The sequence below is a fragment of the Argiope bruennichi genome, chromosome 7 (assembly GCF_947563725.1).
Source record: "Argiope bruennichi chromosome 7, qqArgBrue1.1, whole genome shotgun sequence".
NCBI lineage: Eukaryota > Metazoa > Arthropoda > Arachnida > Araneae > Araneidae > Argiope > Argiope bruennichi.
This window is the reverse complement of record NC_079157.1, coordinates 10,794,798-10,814,864: the sequence shown is the minus strand read 5'-3', so window position 1 is coordinate 10,814,864 and position 20,067 is coordinate 10,794,798. Positions and strand designations below refer to the sequence as shown.

General features: G+C 43.0%; 26 non-coding genes across 26 annotated transcripts; all 26 read left to right on the top strand.

Moving 5' to 3' along the window:
* The first annotated feature begins 99 nt into the window (after window positions 1–99).
* On the top strand, window positions 100–172 carry Trnaf-gaa (transfer RNA phenylalanine (anticodon GAA)). Its single transcript has one exon. It is a non-coding gene; the product is annotated as a tRNA-Phe (tRNA).
* Window positions 173–1,310: 1,138 nt separating this feature from the next.
* Trnad-guc (transfer RNA aspartic acid (anticodon GUC)) lies at window positions 1,311–1,382 on the top strand. Its single transcript has one exon. It is a non-coding gene; the product is annotated as a tRNA-Asp (tRNA).
* A 221-nt stretch (window positions 1,383–1,603) lies between these two features.
* Window positions 1,604–1,676, top strand: Trnaf-aaa (transfer RNA phenylalanine (anticodon AAA)). The gene has a single exon. It is a non-coding gene; the product is annotated as a tRNA-Phe (tRNA).
* A 679-nt stretch (window positions 1,677–2,355) lies between these two features.
* Window positions 2,356–2,428, top strand: Trnaf-gaa (transfer RNA phenylalanine (anticodon GAA)). Its single transcript has one exon. It is a non-coding gene; the product is annotated as a tRNA-Phe (tRNA).
* A 374-nt stretch (window positions 2,429–2,802) lies between these two features.
* Window positions 2,803–2,874, top strand: Trnad-guc (transfer RNA aspartic acid (anticodon GUC)). Its single transcript has one exon. It is a non-coding gene; the product is annotated as a tRNA-Asp (tRNA).
* A 597-nt stretch (window positions 2,875–3,471) lies between these two features.
* On the top strand, window positions 3,472–3,544 carry Trnaf-gaa (transfer RNA phenylalanine (anticodon GAA)). The gene has a single exon. It is a non-coding gene; the product is annotated as a tRNA-Phe (tRNA).
* A 679-nt stretch (window positions 3,545–4,223) lies between these two features.
* Window positions 4,224–4,296, top strand: Trnaf-aaa (transfer RNA phenylalanine (anticodon AAA)). The gene has a single exon. It is a non-coding gene; the product is annotated as a tRNA-Phe (tRNA).
* Window positions 4,297–4,975: 679 nt separating this feature from the next.
* Trnaf-gaa (transfer RNA phenylalanine (anticodon GAA)) lies at window positions 4,976–5,048 on the top strand. Its single transcript has one exon. It is a non-coding gene; the product is annotated as a tRNA-Phe (tRNA).
* A 2,254-nt stretch (window positions 5,049–7,302) lies between these two features.
* On the top strand, window positions 7,303–7,374 carry Trnad-guc (transfer RNA aspartic acid (anticodon GUC)). Its single transcript has one exon. It is a non-coding gene; the product is annotated as a tRNA-Asp (tRNA).
* Window positions 7,375–7,595: 221 nt separating this feature from the next.
* Window positions 7,596–7,668, top strand: Trnaf-gaa (transfer RNA phenylalanine (anticodon GAA)). The gene has a single exon. It is a non-coding gene; the product is annotated as a tRNA-Phe (tRNA).
* A 303-nt stretch (window positions 7,669–7,971) lies between these two features.
* On the top strand, window positions 7,972–8,044 carry Trnaf-gaa (transfer RNA phenylalanine (anticodon GAA)). Its single transcript has one exon. It is a non-coding gene; the product is annotated as a tRNA-Phe (tRNA).
* A 1,514-nt stretch (window positions 8,045–9,558) lies between these two features.
* Trnad-guc (transfer RNA aspartic acid (anticodon GUC)) lies at window positions 9,559–9,630 on the top strand. Its single transcript has one exon. It is a non-coding gene; the product is annotated as a tRNA-Asp (tRNA).
* A 221-nt stretch (window positions 9,631–9,851) lies between these two features.
* On the top strand, window positions 9,852–9,924 carry Trnaf-aaa (transfer RNA phenylalanine (anticodon AAA)). The gene has a single exon. It is a non-coding gene; the product is annotated as a tRNA-Phe (tRNA).
* A 679-nt stretch (window positions 9,925–10,603) lies between these two features.
* Trnaf-gaa (transfer RNA phenylalanine (anticodon GAA)) lies at window positions 10,604–10,676 on the top strand. The gene has a single exon. It is a non-coding gene; the product is annotated as a tRNA-Phe (tRNA).
* A 1,807-nt stretch (window positions 10,677–12,483) lies between these two features.
* Trnaf-gaa (transfer RNA phenylalanine (anticodon GAA)) lies at window positions 12,484–12,556 on the top strand. The gene has a single exon. It is a non-coding gene; the product is annotated as a tRNA-Phe (tRNA).
* A 374-nt stretch (window positions 12,557–12,930) lies between these two features.
* On the top strand, window positions 12,931–13,002 carry Trnad-guc (transfer RNA aspartic acid (anticodon GUC)). Its single transcript has one exon. It is a non-coding gene; the product is annotated as a tRNA-Asp (tRNA).
* A 221-nt stretch (window positions 13,003–13,223) lies between these two features.
* Trnaf-gaa (transfer RNA phenylalanine (anticodon GAA)) lies at window positions 13,224–13,296 on the top strand. Its single transcript has one exon. It is a non-coding gene; the product is annotated as a tRNA-Phe (tRNA).
* Window positions 13,297–13,599: 303 nt separating this feature from the next.
* On the top strand, window positions 13,600–13,672 carry Trnaf-gaa (transfer RNA phenylalanine (anticodon GAA)). The gene has a single exon. It is a non-coding gene; the product is annotated as a tRNA-Phe (tRNA).
* A 1,055-nt stretch (window positions 13,673–14,727) lies between these two features.
* On the top strand, window positions 14,728–14,800 carry Trnaf-gaa (transfer RNA phenylalanine (anticodon GAA)). The gene has a single exon. It is a non-coding gene; the product is annotated as a tRNA-Phe (tRNA).
* Window positions 14,801–15,855: 1,055 nt separating this feature from the next.
* Trnaf-gaa (transfer RNA phenylalanine (anticodon GAA)) lies at window positions 15,856–15,928 on the top strand. Its single transcript has one exon. It is a non-coding gene; the product is annotated as a tRNA-Phe (tRNA).
* Window positions 15,929–16,302: 374 nt separating this feature from the next.
* Trnad-guc (transfer RNA aspartic acid (anticodon GUC)) lies at window positions 16,303–16,374 on the top strand. Its single transcript has one exon. It is a non-coding gene; the product is annotated as a tRNA-Asp (tRNA).
* Window positions 16,375–16,595: 221 nt separating this feature from the next.
* On the top strand, window positions 16,596–16,668 carry Trnaf-gaa (transfer RNA phenylalanine (anticodon GAA)). Its single transcript has one exon. It is a non-coding gene; the product is annotated as a tRNA-Phe (tRNA).
* Window positions 16,669–16,971: 303 nt separating this feature from the next.
* On the top strand, window positions 16,972–17,044 carry Trnaf-gaa (transfer RNA phenylalanine (anticodon GAA)). Its single transcript has one exon. It is a non-coding gene; the product is annotated as a tRNA-Phe (tRNA).
* A 1,514-nt stretch (window positions 17,045–18,558) lies between these two features.
* Trnad-guc (transfer RNA aspartic acid (anticodon GUC)) lies at window positions 18,559–18,630 on the top strand. The gene has a single exon. It is a non-coding gene; the product is annotated as a tRNA-Asp (tRNA).
* A 221-nt stretch (window positions 18,631–18,851) lies between these two features.
* On the top strand, window positions 18,852–18,924 carry Trnaf-aaa (transfer RNA phenylalanine (anticodon AAA)). Its single transcript has one exon. It is a non-coding gene; the product is annotated as a tRNA-Phe (tRNA).
* Window positions 18,925–19,603: 679 nt separating this feature from the next.
* Trnaf-gaa (transfer RNA phenylalanine (anticodon GAA)) lies at window positions 19,604–19,676 on the top strand. The gene has a single exon. It is a non-coding gene; the product is annotated as a tRNA-Phe (tRNA).
* Window positions 19,677–20,067: the final 391 nt, after the last annotated feature.

Sequence of the window (20,067 nt, the reverse complement as noted above, 5' to 3'; positions counted from 1 at the left end):
TAGATGTATCTTCTCTCGTCCTTTTATGAACAAATAACATCTTGCTCATTCTTTCCAGTTTCATTCTGGTAAAGCTGCTTTCCGATTTCTCCTAGGCGTGCCGAAATAGCTCAGTTGGGAGAGCGTTAGACTGAAGTTCTAAAGGTCCCTGGTTCGATCCCGGGTTTCGGCAAGCGTAACTGTCCTCGATAGTATAGTGGTCAGTATCCCCGCCTGTCACGCGGGAGACCGGGGTTCGATTCCCCGCCGGGGAGTTTGCTATATTTCTTTAATCTTTTTATTTTTATTGGATAACACTAATAATTCTACATGTGCGCTTTCGATTGACTTTAGAAATCTTGACAAACCACATTCGCTGAGTAACACAATTCTTCCTTAGATGTATCTTCTCTCGTCCTTTTATGAACAAATAAAATCTTGCTGATTCTTTCCAGTTTCATTTTGATAAAGCTGCTTTCCGATTTCTCCTAGTCGTGCCGAAATAACTCAGTTGGGAGAGCGTTAGACTGAATATCTAAAGGTCCCTGGTTCGATCCCGGGTTTCGGCAAGCGTAACTGTCCTCGGTAGTATAGTGGTCAGTATCCCCGCCTGTCACGCGGGAGACCTGGGTTCGATTCCCCGATGGGGTGTTTGCGATATAACATTAATCTTTTTATTTTTATTGGATAACACTAATAATTCTACATGCGCGCTTTCGATTGACTTTAGAAATCTTGACAAACCACATTCGCTGAGTAACACAATTCTTCCTTAGATGTATCTTCTCTCGTCCTTTTATGAACAAATAACATCTTGCTGATTCTTTCCAATTTCATTCTGGTAAAGCTGCTTTCCGATTTCCCCTAGGCGTGCCGAAATAGCTCAGTTGGGAGAGCGTTAGACTGAAGATCTAAAGGTCCCTGTTTCGATCCCGAGTTTCGGCAAGCGTAACTGTCCTCGGTAGTATAGTGGTCAGTATCCCCGCCTGTCACGCGGGAGACCGGGTTTCGATTCTCCGCCGTCGAGTTTCCTATGTTTCTTTAATCTTTTTATTTTTATTGGATAACACTAATAATTCTACATGTGCGCTTTCGATTGACTTTAGAAATCTTGACAAACCACATTCGCTGAGTAACACAATTCTTCCTTAGATGTATCTTCTCTCGTCCTTTTATGAACAAATAACATCTTGCTGATTCTTTCCAATTTCATTCTGGTAAAGCTGCTTTCCGATTTCCCCTAGGCGTGCCGAAATAGCTCAGTTGGGAGAGCGTTAGACTGAAGATCTAAAGGTCCCTGGTTCGATCCCGAGTTTCGGCAAGCGTAACTGTCCTCGGTAGTATAGTGGTCAGTATCCCCGCCTGTCACGCGGGAGACCGGGGTTCGATTCCCCGCCGGGGAGTTTGTGATATATCAATAATCTTTTTATTTTTATTGGATAACACTAATAATTCTACATGTGCTCTTTCGATTCACTTTAGAAATCTTGACAAACCACATTCGCTGAGTAACACAATTCTTCCTTAGATGTATCTTCTCTCGTCCTTTTATGAACAAATAACATCTTGCTGATTCTTTCCAGTTTCATTCTGGTAAAGCTGCTTTCCGATTTCTCCTAAGCGTGCCGAAATAGCTCAGATGGGAGAGCGTTAGACTAAAGATCTGAAAGTCCCTGGTTCGATCCCGGGTTTCGGCAAGCGTAACTGTCCTCGGTAGTATAGTGGTCAGTATCCCCGCCTGTCACGCGGGAGACCGGGGTTCGATTCCCCTCCGGGGCGTTTGCGATATAACATTAATCTTTTTATTTTTATTGGATAACACTAATAATTCTACATGTGCTCTTTCGATTGACTTTAGAAATCTTGACAAACCACATTCGCTGAGTAACACAATTCTTCCTTAGATGTATCTTCTCTCGTCCTTTTATGAACAAATAACATCTTGCTGATTCTTTCCAATTTCATTCTGGTAAAGCTGCTTTCCGATTTCCCCTAGGCGTGCCGAAATAGCTCAGTTGGGAGAGCGTTAGACTGAAGATCTAAAGTTCCCTGGTTCGATCCCGAGTTTCCGCAAGCGTAACTGTCCTCGGTAGTATAGTGGTCAGTATCCCCGCCTGTCACGCGGGTGACCGGGGTTCGATTCCCCGCCGGGGAGTTTGTGATATATCAATAATCTTTTTATTTTTATTGGATAACACTAATAATTCTACAAGTGCGCTTTCGATTGACTTTAGAAATCTTGACAAACCACATTCACTGAGTAACACAATTCTTCCTTAGATGTATCTTCTCTCGTCCTTTTATGAACAAATAACATCTTGCTGATTCTTTCCAGTTTCATTCTGGTAAAGCTGCTTTCCGATTTCTCCTAGGCGTGCCGAAATAGCTCAGTTGGGAGAGCGTTAGACTGAAGATCTAAAGGTCCCTGGTTCGATCCCGGGTTTCGGCAAGCGTAACTGTCCTCGGTAGTATAGTGGTCAGAATCCCCGCCTGTCACGCGGGAGAGCGGGATTCGATTCTCCTCCAGGGAGTTTGCGATATAACATTGATCTTTTTATTTTTATTGGATAACACTAATAATTCTACATGTGCTCTTTCGATTCACTTTAGAAATCTTGACAAACCACATTCGCTGAGTAACACAATTCTTCCTTAGATGTATCTTCTCTCGTCCTTTTATGAACAAATAACATCTTGCTGATTCTTTCCAGTTTCATTCTGGTAAAGCTGCTTTCCGATTTCTCCTAGGCGTGCCGAAATAGCTCAGTTGGGAGACCTTTATACTGAAGATCTAAAGGTCCCGGGTTTCGGAAAGCGTAACTGTCCTCGGTAGTATAGTGGTCAGTATCCCCGCCTGTCACGCGGGAGACCGGGGTTCGATTCCCCGCCGGGGAGTTTGCTATATTTCTTTAATCTTTTTATTTTTATTCGATAACACTAATAATTCTACATGTGCGCTTTCGATTGACTTTAGAAATCTTGACAAACCACATTCGCTGAGCAACACAATTCTTCCTTAGATGTATCTTCTCTTGTCCTTTTATGAACAAATAACATCTTGCTGATTCTTTCCAATTTCATTCTGGTAAAGCTGCTTTCCGATCTCTCCTAGGCGGGCCGAAATAGCTCAGTTGGGAGAGCGTTAGACTGAAGATCTAAAGGTCCCTGGTTCGATCCCGGGTTTCAGCAAGCGTAACTGTCCTCGGTAGTATAGTGGTCAGTATCCCCGCCTGTCACTCGGGAGACCGGGATTCGATTTTCCGCCGGGGAGTTTGCGATAAAACATTGATCTTTTTATTTTTATTGGATAACACTAATAATTCTACATGTGCTCTTTCGATTCACTTTAGAAATCTTGACAAACCACATTCGCTGAGTAACACAATTCTTCCTTAGATGTATCTTCTCTCGTCCTTTTATGAACAAATAACATCTTGCTCATTCTTTCCAGTTTCATTCTGGTAAAGCTGCTTTCCGATTTCTCCTAGGCGTGCCGAAATAGCTCAGTTGGGAGAGCGTTAGACTGAAGATCTAAAGGTCCCTGGTTCGATCCCGGGTTTCGGCAAGCGTAACTGTCCTCGATAGTATAGTGGTCAGTATCCCCGCCTGTCACGCGGGAGACCGGGGTTCGATTCCCCGCCGGGGATTTTGCTATATTTCTTTAATCTTTTTATTTTTATTGGATAACACTAATAATTCTACATGTGCGCTTTCGATTGACTTTAGAAATCTTGACAAACCACATTCGCTGAGTAACACAATTCTTCCTTAGATGTATCTTCTCTCGTCCTTTTATGAACAAATAAAATCTTGCTGATTCTTTCCAGTTTCATTTTGATAAAGCTGCTTTCCGATTTCTCCTAGGCGTGCCGAAATAACTCAGTTGGGAGAGCGTTAGACTGAATATCTAAAGGTCCCTGGTTCGATCCCGGGTTTCGGCAAGCGTAACTGTCCTCGGTAGTATAGTGGTCAGTATCCCCGCCTGTCACGCGGGAGACCGGGGTTCGATTCCCCGCCGGGGATTTTGCTATATTTCTTTAATCTTTTTATTTTTATTGGATAACACTAATAATTCTACATGTGCGCTTTCGATTGACTTTAGAAATCTTGAACAACCACATTCGCTGAGTAACACAATTCTTCCTTAGATGTATCTTCTCTCGTCCTTTTATGAACAAATAACATCTTGCTGATTCTTTCCAGTTTCATTCTGGTAAAGCTGCTTTCCGATTTCTCCTAAGCGTGCCGAAATAGCTCAGATGGGAGAGCGTTAGACTAAAGATCTAAAGGTCCCTGGCTCGATCCCGGGTTTCGGCAAGCGTAACTGTCCTCGGTAGTATAGTGGCCAGTATCCCCGCCTGTCACGCGGGAGACCGGGGTTCGATTCCCCTCCGGGGCAATTGCGATATAACATTAATCTTTTTATTTTTATTGGATAACACTAATAATTCTACATGTGCTCTTTCGATTGACTTTAGAAATCTTGACAAACCACATTCGGTGAGTAACACAATTCTTCCTTAGATGTATCTTCTCTCGTCCTTTTATGAACAAATAACATCTTGCTGATTCTTTCCAGTTTCATTCTGATAAGGCTTCTTTCCGATTTCCCCTAGGCGTACCGAAATAGCTCAGTTGGGAGAGCGTTAGACTGAAGATCTAAAGGTCCCTGGTTCGATCCCGGGTTTCGGCAAGCGTAACTGTCCTCGGTAGTATAGTGGTCAGTATCCCCGCCTGTCACGCGGGAGACCTGGGTTCGATTACCCGATGGGGAGTTTGCGATATAACATTAATCTTTTTATTTTTATTGGATAACACTAATAATTCTACATGCGCGCTTTCGATTGACTTTAGAAATCTTGACAAACCACATTCGCTGAGTAACACAATTCTTTATTAGATGTATCTTCTCTCGTCCTTTTATGAACAAATATCATCTTGCTGATTCTTTCCAATTTCATTCTGGTAAAGATGCTTTCCGATTTCTCCTAGGCGTGCCGAAATAGCTCAGTTGGGAGAGCGTTAGACTGAAGATCTAAAGGTCCCTGGTTCGATCCCGGGTTTCGGCAAGCGTAACTGTCCTCGGTAGTATAGTGGTCAGTATCCCCGCCTGTCACGCGGGAGACCGGGGTTCGATTCCCCCCCGTCGAGTTTCCTATGTTTCTTTAATCTTTTTATTTTTATTGGATAACACTAATAATTCTACATGTGCTCTTTCGATTGACTTTAGAAATCTTGACAAACCACATTCGCTGAGTAACACAATTCTTCCTTAGATGTATCTTCTCTCGTCCTTTTATGAACAAATAACATCTTGCTGATTCTTTCCAATTTCATTCTCGTAAAGCTGCTTTCCGATTTCTCCTAGGAGTGCCGAAGTAGCTCACTTGGGAGAGCGTTAGACTGAAGATCTAAAGGTAACTGGTTCGATGCTGGGTTTCGGCAAGCGTAACTGTCCTTGGTAGTATAGTGGTCAGTATCCCCGCCTGTCACGCGGGAGACCGGGGTTCGATTCCCCGCCGTCGAGTATCCTATGTTTCTTTAATCTTTTTATTTTTATTGGATAACACTAATAATTCTACATGTGCGCTTTCGATTGACTTTAGAAATCTTGACAAACCACATTCGCTGAGTAACACAATTCTTCCTTAGATGTATCTTCTCTCGTCCTTTTATGAACAAATAACATCTTGCTGATTCTTTCCAATTTCATTCTGGTAAAGCTGCTTTCCGATTTCCCCTAGGCGTGCCGAAATAGCTCAGTTGGGAGAGCGTTAGACTGAAGATCTAAAGTTCCCTGGTTCGATCCCGAGTTTCCGCAAGCGTAACTGTCCTCGGTAGTATAGTGGTCAGTATCCCCACCTGTCACGCGGGAGACCGGGGTTCGATTCCCCGCCGGGGAGTTTGTGATATATCAATAATCTTTTTATTTTTATTGGATAACACTAATAATTCTACAAGTGCGCTTTCGATTGACTTTAGAAATCTTGACAAACCACATTCGCTGAGTAACACAATTCTTCCTTAGATGTATCTTCTCTCGTCCTTTTATGAACAAATAACATCTTGCTGATTCTTTCCAGTTTCATTTTGATAAAACTGCTTTCCGATTTCTCCTAGGCGTGCCGAAATAGCTCAGTTGGGAGAGCGTTAGACTGAAGATCTAAAGGTCCCTGGTTCGTTCCCGGGTTTCGGCAAGCGTAACTGTCCTCGGTAGTATAGTGGTCAGTATCCCCGCCTGTCACGTGGGAGACCGGGATTCGATTCTCCGCCGGGGAGTTTGCGATATAACATTGATCTTTTTATTTTTATTGGATAACGCTAATAATTCTACATGTGCTCTTTCAATTCACTTTAGAAATCTTGACAAACCACATTCACTGAGTAACACAATTCTTCCTTAGATGTATCTTCTCTCGTCCTTTTATGAACAAATAACATCTTGCTGATTCTTTCCAGTTTCATTCTGGTAAAGCTGCTTTCCGATTTCCCCTAGGCGTGCCGAAATAGCTCAGTTGGGAGAGCGTTAGACTGAAGATCTAAAGTTCCCTGGTTCGATCCCGAGTTTCCGCAAGCGTAACTGTCCTCGGTAGTATAGTGGTCAGTATCCCCACCTGTCACGCGGGAGACCGGGGTTCGATTCCCCGCCGGGGAGTTTGTGATATATCAATAATCTTTTTATTTTTATTGGATAACACTAATAATTCTACAAGTGCGCTTTCGATTGACTTTAGAAATCTTGACAAACCACATTCGCTGAGTAACACAATTCTTCCTTAGATGTATCTTCTCTCGTCCTTTTATGAACAAATAACATCTTGCTGATTCTTTCCAGTTTCATTTTGATAAAACTGCTTTCCGATTTCTCCTAGGCGTGCCGAAATAGCTCAGTTGGGAGAGCGTTAGACTGAAGGTCTAAAGGTCCCTGGTTCGTTCCCGGGTTTCGGCAAGCGTAACTGTCCTCGGTAGTATAGTGGTCAGTATCCCCGCCTGTCACGTGGGAGACCGGGATTCGATTCTCCGCCGGGGAGTTTGCGATATAACATTGATCTTTTTATTTTTATTGGATAACACTAATAATTCTACATGTGCTCTTTCGATTCACTTTAGAAATCTTGACAAACCACATTCGCTGAGTAACACAATTCTTCCTTAGATGTATCTTCTCTCGTCCTTTTATGAACAAATAACATCTTGCTGATTCTTTCCAGTTTCATTCTGGTAAAGCTGCTTTCCGATTTCTCCTAGGCGTGCCGAAATAGCTCAGTTGGGAGAGCTTTAGACTGAAGATCTAAAGGTCCCGCGTTTCGGAAAGCGTAACTGTCCTCGGTAGTATAGTGGTCAGTATCCCCGCCTGTCACGCGGGAGACCGGGGTTCGATTCCCCGCCGGGGAGTTTGCTATATTTCTTTAATCTTTTTATTTTTATTCGATAACACTAATAATTCTACATGTGCGCTTTCGATTGACTTTAGAAATCTTGACAAACCACATTCGCTGAGCAACACAATTCTTCCTTAGATGTATCTTCTCTTGTCCTTTTATGAACAAATAACATCTTGCTGATTCTTTCCAATTTCATTCTGGTAAAGCTGCTTTCCGATCTCTCCTAGGCGGGCCGAAATAGCTCAGTTGGGAGAGCGTTAGACTGAAGATCTAAAGGTCCCTGGTTCGATCCCGGGTTTCGGCAAGCGTAACTGTTCTCGGTAGTATAGTGGTCAGTATCCCCGCCTGTCACTCGGGAGACCGGGATTCGATTTTCCGCCGGGGAGTTTGCGATAAAACATTGATCTTTTTATTTTTATTGGATAACACTAATAATTCTACATGTGCTCTTTCGATTCACTTTAGAAATCTTGACAAACCACATTCGCTGAGTAACACAATTCTTCCTTAGATGTATCTTCTCTCGTCCTTTTATGAACAAATAACATCTTGCTCATTCTTTCCAGTTTCATTCTGGTAAAGCTGCTTTCCGATTTCTCCTAGGCGTGCCGAAATAGCTCAGTTGGGAGAGCGTTAGACTGAAGTTCTAAAGGTCCCTGGTTCGATCCCGGGTTTCGGCAAGCGTAACTGTCCTCGATAGTATAGTGGTCAGTATCCCCGCCTGTCACGCGGGAGACCGGGGTTCGATTCCCCGCCGGGGAGTTTGCTATATTTCTTTAATCTTTTTATTTTTATTGGATAACACTAATAATTCTACATGTGCGCTTTCGATTGACTTTAGAAATCTTGACAAACCACATTCGCTGAGTAACACAATTCTTCCTTAGATGTATCTTCTCTCGTCCTTTTATGAACAAATAAAATCTTGCTGATTCTTTCCAGTTTCATTTTGATAAAGCTGCTTTCCGATTTCTCCTAGTCGTGCCGAAATAACTCAGTTGGGAGAGCGTTAGACTGAATATCTAAAGGTCCCTGGTTCGATCCCGGGTTTCGGCAAGCGTAACTGTCCTCGGTAGTATAGTGGTCAGTATCCCCGCCTGTCACGCGGGAGACCGGGGTTCGATTCCCCGCCGGGGATTTTGCTATATTTCTTTAATCTTTTTATTTTTATTGGATAACACTAATAATTCTACATGTGCGCTTTCGATTGACTTTAGAAATCTTGAACAACCACATTCGCTGAGTAACACAATTCTTCCTTAGATGTATCTTCTCTCGTCCTTTTATGAACAAATAACATCTTGCTGATTCTTTCCAGTTTCATTCTGGTAAAGCTGCTTTCCGATTTCTCCTAAGCGTGCCGAAATAGCTCAGATGGGAGAGCGTTAGACTGAAGATCTAAATGTCCCTGGTTCGATCCCGGGTTTCGGCAAGCGTAACTGTCCTCGGTAGTATAGTGGTCAGTATCCCCGCCTGTCACGCGGGAGACCTGGGTTCGATTCCCCGATGGGGTGTTTGCGATATAACATTAATCTTTTTATTTTTATTGGATAACACTAATAATTCTACATGCGCGCTTTCGATTGACTTTAGAAATCTTGACAAACCACATTCGCTGAGTAACACAATTCTTCCTTAGATGTATCTTCTCTCGTCCTTTTATGAACAATTAACATCTTGCTGATTCTTTCCAATTTCATTCTGGTAAAGCTGCTTTCCGATTTCCCCTAGGCGTGCCGAAATAGCTCAGTTGGGAGAGCGTTAGACTGAAGATCTAAAGGTCCCTGTTTCGATCCCGAGTTTCGGCAAGCGTAACTGTCCTCGGTAGTATAGTGGTCAGTATCCCCGCCTGTCACGCGGGAGACCGGGTTTCGATTCTCCGCCGTCGAGTTTCCTATGTTTCTTTAATCTTTTTATTTTTATTGGATAACACTAATAATTCTACATGTGCGCTTTCGATTGACTTTAGAAATCTTGACAAACCACATTCGCTGAGTAACACAATTCTTCCTTAGATGTATCTTCTCTCGTCCTTTTATGAACAAATAACATCTTGCTGATTCTTTCCAATTTCATTCTGGTAAAGCTGCTTTCCGATTTCCCCTAGGCGTGCCGAAATAGCTCAGTTGGGAGAGCGTTAGACTGAAGATCTAAAGGTCCCTGGTTCGATCCCGAGTTTCGGCAAGCGTAACTGTCCTCGGTAGTATAGTGGTCAGTATCCCCGCCTGTCACGCGGGAGACCGGGGTTCGATTCCCCGCCGGGGAGTTTGTGATATATCAATAATCTTTTTATTTTTATTGGATAACACTAATAATTCTACATGTGCTCTTTCGATTCACTTTAGAAATCTTGACAAACCACATTCGCTGAGTAACACAATTCTTCCTTAGATGTATCTTCTCTCGTCCTTTTATGAACAAATAACATCTTGCTGATTCTTTCCAGTTTCATTCTGGTAAAGCTGCTTTCCGATTTCTCCTAAGCGTGCCGAAATAGCTCAGATGGGAGAGCGTTAGACTAAAGATCTGAAAGTCCCTGGTTCGATCCCGGGTTTCGGCAAGCGTAACTGTCCTCGGTAGTATAGTGGTCAGTATCCCCGCCTGTCACGCGGGAGACCGGGGTTCGATTCCCCTCCGGGGCGTTTGCGATATAACATTAATCTTTTTATTTTTATTGGATAACACTAATAATTCTACATGTGCTCTTTCGATTGACTTTAGAAATCTTGACAAACCACATTCGCTGAGTAACACAATTCTTCCTTAGATGTATCTTCTCTCGTCCTTTTATGAACAAATAACATCTTGCTGATTCTTTCCAGTTTCATTCTGATAAAGCGTCTTTCCGATTTCCCCTAGGCGTACCGAAATAGCTCAGTTGGGAGAGCGTTAGACTGAAGATCTAAAGGTCCCTGGTTCGTTCCCGGGTTTCGGCATGCGTAACTGTCCTCGGTAGTATAGTGGTCAGTATCCCCGCCTGTCACGCGGGAGACCTGGGTTCGATTCCCCGATGGGGAGTTTGCGATATAACATTAATCTTTTTATTTTTATTGGATAACACTAATAATTCTACATGCGCGCTTTCGATTGACTTTAGAAATCTTGACAAACCACATTCGCTGAGTAACACAATTCTTTATTAGATGTATCTTCTCTCGTCCTTTTATGAACAAATATCATCTTGCTGATTCTTTCCAATTTCATTCTGGTAAAGATGCTTTCCGATTTCTCCTAGGCGTGCCGAAATAGCTCAGTTGGGAGAGCGTTAGACTGAAGATCTAAAGGTCCCTGGTTCGATCCCGGGTTTCGGCAAGCGTAACTGTCCTCGGTAGTATAGTGGTCAGTATCCCCGCCTGTCACGCGGAAGACCGGGATTCGATTCTCCACCGGGGAGTTTGCGATATAACATTGATCTTTTTATTTTTATTGGATAACACTAATAATTCTACATGTGCTCTTTCGATTCACTTTAGAAATCTTGACAAACCACATTCGCTGAGTAACACAATTCTTCCTTAGATGTATCTTCTCTTGTCCTTTTATGAACAAATAACATCTTGCTGATTCTTTCCAATTTCATTCTGGTAAAGCTGCTTTCCGATTTCCCCTAGGCGTGCCGAAATAGCTCAGTTGGGAGAGCGTTAGACTGAAGATCTAAAGTTCCCTGGTTCGATCCCGAGTTTCCGTAAGCGTAACTGTCCTCGGTAGTATAGTGGTCAGTATCCCCACCTGTCACGCGGGAGACCGGGGTTCGATTCCCCGCCGGGGAGTTTGTGATATATCAATAATCTTTTTATTTTTATTGGATAACACTAATAATTCTACAAGTGCGCTTTCGATTGACTTTAGAAATCTTGACAAACCACATTCGCTGAGTAACACAATTCTTCCTTTGATGTATCTTCTCTCGTCCTTTTATGAACAAATAACATCTTGCTGATTCTTTCCAGTTTCATTTTGATAAAACTGCTTTCCGATTTCTCCTAGGCGTGCCGAAATAGCTCAGTTGGGAGAGCGTTAGACTGAAGATCTAAAGGTCCCTGGTTCGTTCCCGGGTTTCGGCAAGCGTAACTGTCCTCGGTAGTATAGTGGTCAGTATCCCCGCCTGTCACGTGGGAGACCGGGATTCGATTCTCCGCCGGGGAGTTTGCGATATAACATTGATCTTTTTATTTTTATTGGATAACGCTAATAATTCTACATGTGCTCTTTCGATTCACTTTAGAAATCTTGACAAACCACATTCACTGAGTAACACAATTCTTCCTTAGATGTATCTTCTCTCGTCCTTTTATGAACAAATAACATCTTGCTGATTCTTTCCAGTTTCATTCTGGTAAAGCTGCTTTCCGATTTCCCCTAGGCGTGCCGAAATAGCTCAGTTGGGAGAGCGTTAGACTGAAGATCTAAAGTTCCCTGGTTCGATCCCGAGTTTCCGCAAGCGTAACTGTCCTCGGTAGTATAGTGGTCAGTATCCCCACCTGTCACGCGGGAGACCGGGGTTCGATTCCCCGCCGGGGAGTTTGTGATATATCAATAATCTTTTTATTTTTATTGGATAACACTAATAATTCTACAAGTGCGCTTTCGATTGACTTTAGAAATCTTGACAAACCACATTCGCTGAGTAACACAATTCTTCCTTAGATGTATCTTCTCTCGTCCTTTTATGAACAAATAACATCTTGCTGATTCTTTCCAGTTTCATTTTGATAAAACTGCTTTCCGATTTCTCCTAGGCGTGCCGAAATAGCTCAGTTGGGAGAGCGTTAGACTGAAGATCTAAAGGTCCCTGGTTCGTTCCCGGGTTTCGGCAAGCGTAACTGTCCTCGGTAGTATAGTGGTCAGTATCCCCGCCTGTCACGTGGGAGACCGGGATTCGATTCTCCGCCGGGGAGTTTGCGATATAACATTGATCTTTTTATTTTTATTGGATAACGCTAATAATTCTACATGTGCTCTTTCGATTCACTTTAGAAATCTTGACAAACCACATTCACTGAGTAACACAATTCTTCCTTAGATGTATCTTCTCTCGTCCTTTTATGAACAAATAACATCTTGCTGATTCTTTCCAGTTTCATTCTGGTAAAGCTGCTTTCCGATTTCTCCTAGGCGTGCCGAAATAGCTCAGTTGGGAGAGCGTTAGACTGAAGATCTAAAGGTCCCTGGTTCGATCCCGGGTTTCGGCAAGCGTAACTGTCCTCGGTAGTATAGTGGTCAGTATCCCCGCCTGTCACGCGGGAGACCGGGATTCGATTCTCCGCCGGGGAGTTTGCGATATAACATTGATCTTTTTATTTTTATTGGATAACACTAATAATTCTACATGTGCTCTTTCGATTCACTTTAGAAATCTTGACAAACCACATTCGCTGAGTAACACAATTCTTCCTTAGATGTATCTTCTCTCGTCCTTTTATGAACAAATAACATCTTGCTGATTCTTTCCAGTTTCATTCTGGTAAAGCTGCTTTCCGATTTCTCCTAGGCGTGCCGAAATAGCTCAGTTGGGAGAGCTTTAGACTGAAGATCTAAAGGTCCCGCGTTTCGGAAAGCGTAACTGTCCTCGGTAGTATAGTGGTCAGTATCCCCGCCTGTCACGCGGGAGACCGGGGTTCGATTCCCCGCCGGGGAGTTTGCTATATTTCTTTAATCTTTTTATTTTTATTCGATAACACTAATAATTCTACATGTGCGCTTTCGATTGACTTTAGAAATCTTGACAAACCACATTCGCTGAGCAACACAATTCTTCCTTAGATGTATCTTCTCTTGTCCTTTTATGAACAAATAACATCTTGCTGATTCTTTCCAATTTCATTCTGGTAAAGCTGCTTTCCGATCTCTCCTAGGCGGGCCGAAATAGCTCAGTTGGGAGAGCGTTAGACTGAAGATCTAAAGGTCCCTGGTTCGATCCCGGGTTTCGGCAAGCGTAACTGTCCTCGGTAGTATAGTGGTCAGTATCCCCGCCTGTCACTCGGGAGACCGGGATTCGATTTTCCGCCGGGGAGTTTGCGATAAAACATTGATCTTTTTATTTTTATTGGATAACACTAATAATTCTACATGTGCTCTTTCGATTCACTTTAGAAATCTTGACAAACCACATTCGCTGAGTAACACAATTCTTCCTTAGATGTATCTTCTCTCGTCCTTTTATGAACAAATAACATCTTGCTCATTCTTTCCAGTTTCATTCTGGTAAAGCTGCTTTCCGATTTCTCCTAGGCGTGCCGAAATAGCTCAGTTGGGAGAGCGTTAGACTGAAGTTCTAAAGGTCCCTGGTTCGATCCCGGGTTTCGGCAAGCGTAACTGTCCTCGATAGTATAGTGGTCAGTATCCCCGCCTGTCACGCGGGAGACCGGGGTTCGATTCCCCGCCGGGGATTTTGCTATATTTCTTTAATCTTTTTATTTTTATTGGATAACACTAATAATTCTACATGTGCGCTTTCGATTGACTTTAGAAATCTTGACAAACCACATTCGCTGAGTAACACAATTCTTCCTTAGATGTATCTTCTCTCGTCCTTTTATGAACAAATAACATCTTGCTGATTCTTTCCAGTTTCATTCTGGTAAAGCTGCTTTCCGATTTCTCCTAAGCGTGCCGAAATAGCTCAGATGGGAGAGCGTTAGACTGAAGATCTAAATGTCCCTGGTTCGATCCCGGGTTTCGGCAAGCGTAACTGTCCTCGGTAGTATAGTGGTCAGTATCCCCGCCTGTCACGCGGGAGACCTGGGTTCGATTCCCCGATGGGGTGTTTGCGATATAACATTAATCTTTTTATTTTTATTGGATAACACTAATAATTCTACATGCGCGCTTTCGATTGACTTTAGAAATCTTGACAAACCACATTCGCTGAGTAACACAATTCTTCCTTAGATGTATCTTCTCTCGTCCTTTTATGAACAAATAACATCTTGCTGATTCTTTCCAATTTCATTCTGGTAAAGCTGCTTTCCGATTTCTCCTAGGCGTGCCGAAGTAGCTCAGTTGGGAGAGCGTTAGACTGAAGATCTAAAGGTAACTGGTTCGATCCCGGGTTTCGGCAAGCGTAACTGTCCTCGGTAGTATAGTGGTCAGTATCCCCGCCTGTCACGCGGGTGACCGGGGTTCGATTCCCCCCCGTCGAGTTTCCTATGTTTCTTTAATCTTTTTATTTTTATTGGATAACACTAATAATTCTACATGTGCGCTTTCGATTGACTTTAGAAATCTTGACAAACCACATTCGCTGAGTAACACAATTCTTCCTTAGATGTATCTTCTCTCGTCCTTTTATGAACAAATAACATCTTGCTGATTCTTTCCAATTTCATTCTGGTAAAGCTGCTTTCCGATTTCTCCTAGGCGTGCCGAAATAGCTCAGTTGGGAGAGCGTTAGACTGAAGATCTAAAGGTCCCTGGTTCGATCCCGGGTTTCGGCAAGCGTAACTGTCCTCGGTAGTATAGTGGTCAGTATCCCCGCCTGTCACGCGGAAGACCGGGATTCGATTCTCCACCGGGGAGTTTGCGATATAACATTGATCTTTTTATTTTTATTGGATAACACTAATAATTCTACATGTGCTCTTTCGATTCACTTTAGAAATCTTGACAAACCACATTCGCTGAGTAACACAATTCTTCCTTAGATGTATCTTCTCTCGTCCTTTTATGAACAAATAACATCTTGCTGATTCTTTCCAATTTCATTCTGGTAAAGCTGCTTTCCGATTTCTCCTAGGCGTGCCGAAGTAGCTCAGTTGGGAGAGCGTTAGACTGAAGATCTAAAGGTAACTGGTTCGATCCCGGGTTTCGGCAAGCGTAACTGTCCTCGGTAGTATAGTGGTCAGTATCCCCGCCTGTCACGCGGGTGACCGGGGTTCGATTCCCCCCCGTCGAGTTTCCTATGTTTCTTTAATCTTTTTATTTTTATTGGATAACACTAATAATTCTACATGTGCGCTTTCGATTGACTTTAGAAATCTTGACAAACCACATTCGCTGAGTAACACAATTCTTCCTTAGATGTATCTTCTCTCGTCCTTTTATGAACAAATAACATCTTGCTGATTCTTTCCAATTTCATTCTGGTAAAGCTGCTTTCCGATTTCCCCTAGGCGTGCCGAAATAGCTCAGTTGGGAGAGCGTTAGACTGAAGATCTAAAGGTCCCTGTTTCGATCCCGAGTTTCGGCAAGCGTAACTGTCCTCGGTAGTATAGTGGTCAGTATCCCCGCCTGTCACGCGGGAGACCGGGTTTCGATTCTCCGCCGTCGAGTTTCCTATGTTTCTTTAATCTTTTTATTTTTATTGGATAACACTAATAATTCTACATGTGCGCTTTCGATTGACTTTAGAAATCTTGACAAACCACATTCGCTGAGTAACACAATTCTTCCTTAGATGTATCTTCTCTCGTCCTTTTATGAACAAATAACATCTTGCTGATTCTTTCCAGTTTCATTCTGGTAAAGCTGCTTTCCGATTTCTCCTAGGCGTGCCGAAATAGCTCAGTTGGGAGAGCGTTAGACTGAAGATCTAAAGGTCCCTGGTTCGATCCCGGGTTTCGGCAAGCGTAACTGTCCTCGGTAGTATAGTGGTCAGTATCCCCGCCTGTCACGCGGGAGACCGGGATTCGATTCTCCGCCGGGGAGTTTGCGATATAACATTGATCTTTTTATTTTTATTGGATAACACTAATAATTCTACATGTGCTCTTTCGATTCACTTTAGAAATCTTGACAAACCACATTCGCTGAGTAACACAATTCTTCCTTAGATGTATCTTCTCTCGTCCTTTTATGAACAAATAACATCTTGCTGATTCTTTCCAGTTTCATTCTGGTAAAGCTGCTTTCCGATTTCTCCTAGGCGTGCCGAAATAGCTCAGTTGGGAGAGCTTTAGACTGAAGATCTAAAGGTCCCGCGTTTCGGAAAGCGTAACTGTCCTCGGTAGTATAGTGGTCAGTATCCCCGCCTGTCACGCGGGAGACCGGGGTTCGATTCCCCGCCGGGGAGTTTGCTATATTTCTTTAATCTTTTTATTTTTATTCGATAACACTAATAATTCTACATGTGCGCTTTCGATTGACTTTAGAAATCTTGACAAACCACATTCGCTGAGCAACACAATTCTTCCTTAGATGTATCTTCTCTTGTCCTTTTATGAACAAATAACATCTTGCTGATTCTTTCCAATTTCATTCTGGTAAAGCTGCTTTCCGATCTCTCCTAGGCGGGCCGAAATAGCTCAGTTGGGAGAGCGTTAGACTGAAGATCTAAAGGTCCCTGGTTCGATCCCGGGTTTCGGCAAGCGTAACTGTCCTCGGTAGTATAGTGGTCAGTATCCCCGCCTGTCACTCGGGAGACCGGGATTCGATTTTCCGCCGGGGAGTTTGCGATAAAACATTGATCTTTTTATTTTTATTGGATAACACTAATAATTCTACATGTGCTCTTTCGATTCACTTTAGAAATCTTGACAAACCACATTCGCTGAGTAACACAATTCTTCCTTAGATGTATCTTCTCTCGTCCTTTTATGAACAAATAACATCTTGCTCATTCTTTCCAGTTTCATTCTGGTAAAGCTGCTTTCCGATTTCTCCTAGGCGTGCCGAAATAGCTCAGTTGGGAGAGCGTTAGACTGAAGTTCTAAAGGTCCCTGGTTCGATCCCGGGTTTCGGCAAGCGTAACTGTCCTCGATAGTATAGTGGTCAGTATCCCCGCCTGTCACGCGGGAGACCGGGGTTCGATTCCCCGCCGGGGATTTTGCTATATTTCTTTAATCTTTTTATTTTTATTGGATAACACTAATAATTCTACATGTGCGCTTTCGATTGACTTTAGAAATCTTGACAAACCACATTCGCTGAGTAACACAATTCTTCCTTAGATGTATCTTCTCTCGTCCTTTTATGAACAAATAACATCTTGCTGATTCTTTCCAGTTTCATTCTGGTAAAGCTGCTTTCCGATTTCTCCTAAGCGTGCCGAAATAGCTCAGATGGGAGAGCGTTAGACTGAAGATCTAAATGTCCCTGGTTCGATCCCGGGTTTCGGCAAGCGTAACTGTCCTCGGTAGTATAGTGGTCAGTATCCCCGCCTGTCACGCGGGAGACCTGGGTTCGATTCCCCGATGGGGTGTTTGCGATATAACATTAATCTTTTTATTTTTATTGGATAACACTAATAATTCTACATGCGCGCTTTCGATTGACTTTAGAAATCTTGACAAACCACATTCGCTGAGTAACACAATTCTTCCTTAGATGTATCTTCTCTCGTCCTTTTATGAACAAATAACATCTTGCTGCTTCTTTCCAATTTCATTCTGGTAAAGCTGCTTTCCGATTTCTTCTAGGCGTGCCGAAGTAGCTCAGTTGGGAGAGCGTTAGACTGAAGTTCTAAAGGTAACTGGTTCGATCCCGGGTTTCGGCAAGCGTAACTGTCCTCGGTAGTATAGTGGTCAGTATCCCCGCCTGTCACGCGGGTGACCGGGGTTCGATTCCCCCCCGTCGAGTTTCCTATGTTTCTTTAATCTTTTTATTTTTATTGGATAACACTAATAATTCTACATGTGCGCTTTCGATTGACTTTAGAAATCTTGACAAACCACATTCGCTGAGTAACACAATTCTTCCTTAGATGTATCTTCTCTCGTCCTTTTATGAACAAATAACATCTTGCTGATTCTTTCCAATTTCATTCTGGTAAAGCTGCTTTCCGATTTCCCCTAGGCGTGCCGAAATAGCTCAGTTGGGAGAGCGTTAGACTGAAGATCTAAAGGTCCCTGTTTCGATCCCGAGTTTCGGCAAGCGTAACTGTCCTCGGTAGTATAGTGGTCAGTATCCCCGCCTGTCACGCGGGAGACCGGGTTTCGATTCTCCGCCGTCGAGTTTCCTATGTTTCTTTAATCTTTTTATTTTTATTGGATAACACTAATAATTCTACATGTGCGCTTTCGATTGACTTTAGAAATCTTGACAAACCACATTCGCTGAGTAACACAATTCTTCCTTAGATGTATCTTCTCTCGTCCTTTTATGAACAAATAACATCTTGCTGATTCTTTCCAATTTCATTCTGGTAAAGCTGCTTTCCGATTTCCCCTAGGCGTGCCGAAATAGCTCAGTTGGGAGAGCGTTAGACTGAAGATCTAAAGGTCCCTGGTTCGATCCCGAGTTTCGGCAAGCGTAACTGTCCTCGGTAGTATAGTGGTCAGTATCCCCGCCTGTCACGCGGGAGACCGGGGTTCGATTCCCCGCCGGGGAGTTTGTGATATATCAATAATCTTTTTATTTTTATTGGATAACACTAATAATTCTACATGTGCTCTTTCGATTCACTTTAGAAATCTTGACAAACCACATTCGCTGAGTAACACAATTCTTCCTTAGATGTATCTTCTCTCGTCCTTTTATGAACAAATAACATCTTGCTGATTCTTTCCAGTTTCATTCTGGTAAAGCTGCTTTCCGATTTCTCCTAAGCGTGCCGAAATAGCTCAGATGGGAGAGCGTTAGACTAAAGATCTGAAAGTCCCTGGTTCGATCCCGGGTTTCGGCAAGCGTAACTGTCCTCGGTAGTATAGTGGTCAGTATCCCCGCCTGTCACGCTGGAGACCGGGGTTCGATTCCCCTCCGGGGCGTTTGCGATATAACATTAATCTTTTTATTTTTATTGGATAACACTAATAATTCTACATGTGCTCTTTCGATTGACTTTAGAAATCTTGACAAACCACATTCGCTGAGTAACACAATTCTTCCTTAGATGTATCTTCTCTCGTCCTTTTATGAACAAATAACATCTTGCTGATTCTTTCCAGTTTCATTCTGATAAAGCGTCTTTCCGATTTCCCCTAGGCGTACCGAAATAGCTCAGTTGGGAGAGCGTTAGACTGAAGATCTAAAGGTCCCTGGTTCGTTCCCGGGTTTCGGCATGCGTAACTGTCCTCGGTAGTATAGTGGTCAGTATCCCCGCCTGTCACGCGGGAGACCTGGGTTCGATTCCCCGATGGGGAGTTTGCGATATAACATTAATCTTTTTATTTTTATTGGATAACACTAATAATTCTACATGCGCGCTTTCGATTGACTTTAGAAATCTTGACAAACCACATTCGCTGAGTAACACAATTCTTTATTAGATGTATCTTCTCTCGTCCTTTTATGAACAAATATCATCTTGCTGATTCTTTCCAATTTCATTCTGGTAAAGATGCTTTCCGATTTCTCCTAGGCGTGCCGAAATAGCTCAGTTGGGAGAGCGTTAGACTGAAGATCTAAAGGTCCCTGGTTCGATCCCGGGTTTCGGCAAGCGTAACTGTCCTCGGTAGTATAGTGGTCAGTATCCCCGCCTGTCACGCGGAAGACCGGGATTCGATTCTCCACCGGGGAGTTTGCGATATAACATTGATCTTTTTATTTTTATTGGATAACACTAATAATTCTACATGTGCTCTTTCGATTCACTTTAGAAATCTTGACAAACCACATTCGCTGAGTAACACAATTCTTCCTTAGATGTATCTTCTCTCGTCCTTTTATGAACAAATAACATCTTGCTGATTCTTTCCAATTTCATTCTGGTAAAGCTGCTTTCCGATTTCTCCTAGGCGTGCCGAAGTAGCTCAGTTGGGAGAGCGTTAGACTGAAGATCTAAAGGTAACTGGTTCGATCCCGGGTTTCGGCAAGCGTAACTGTCCTC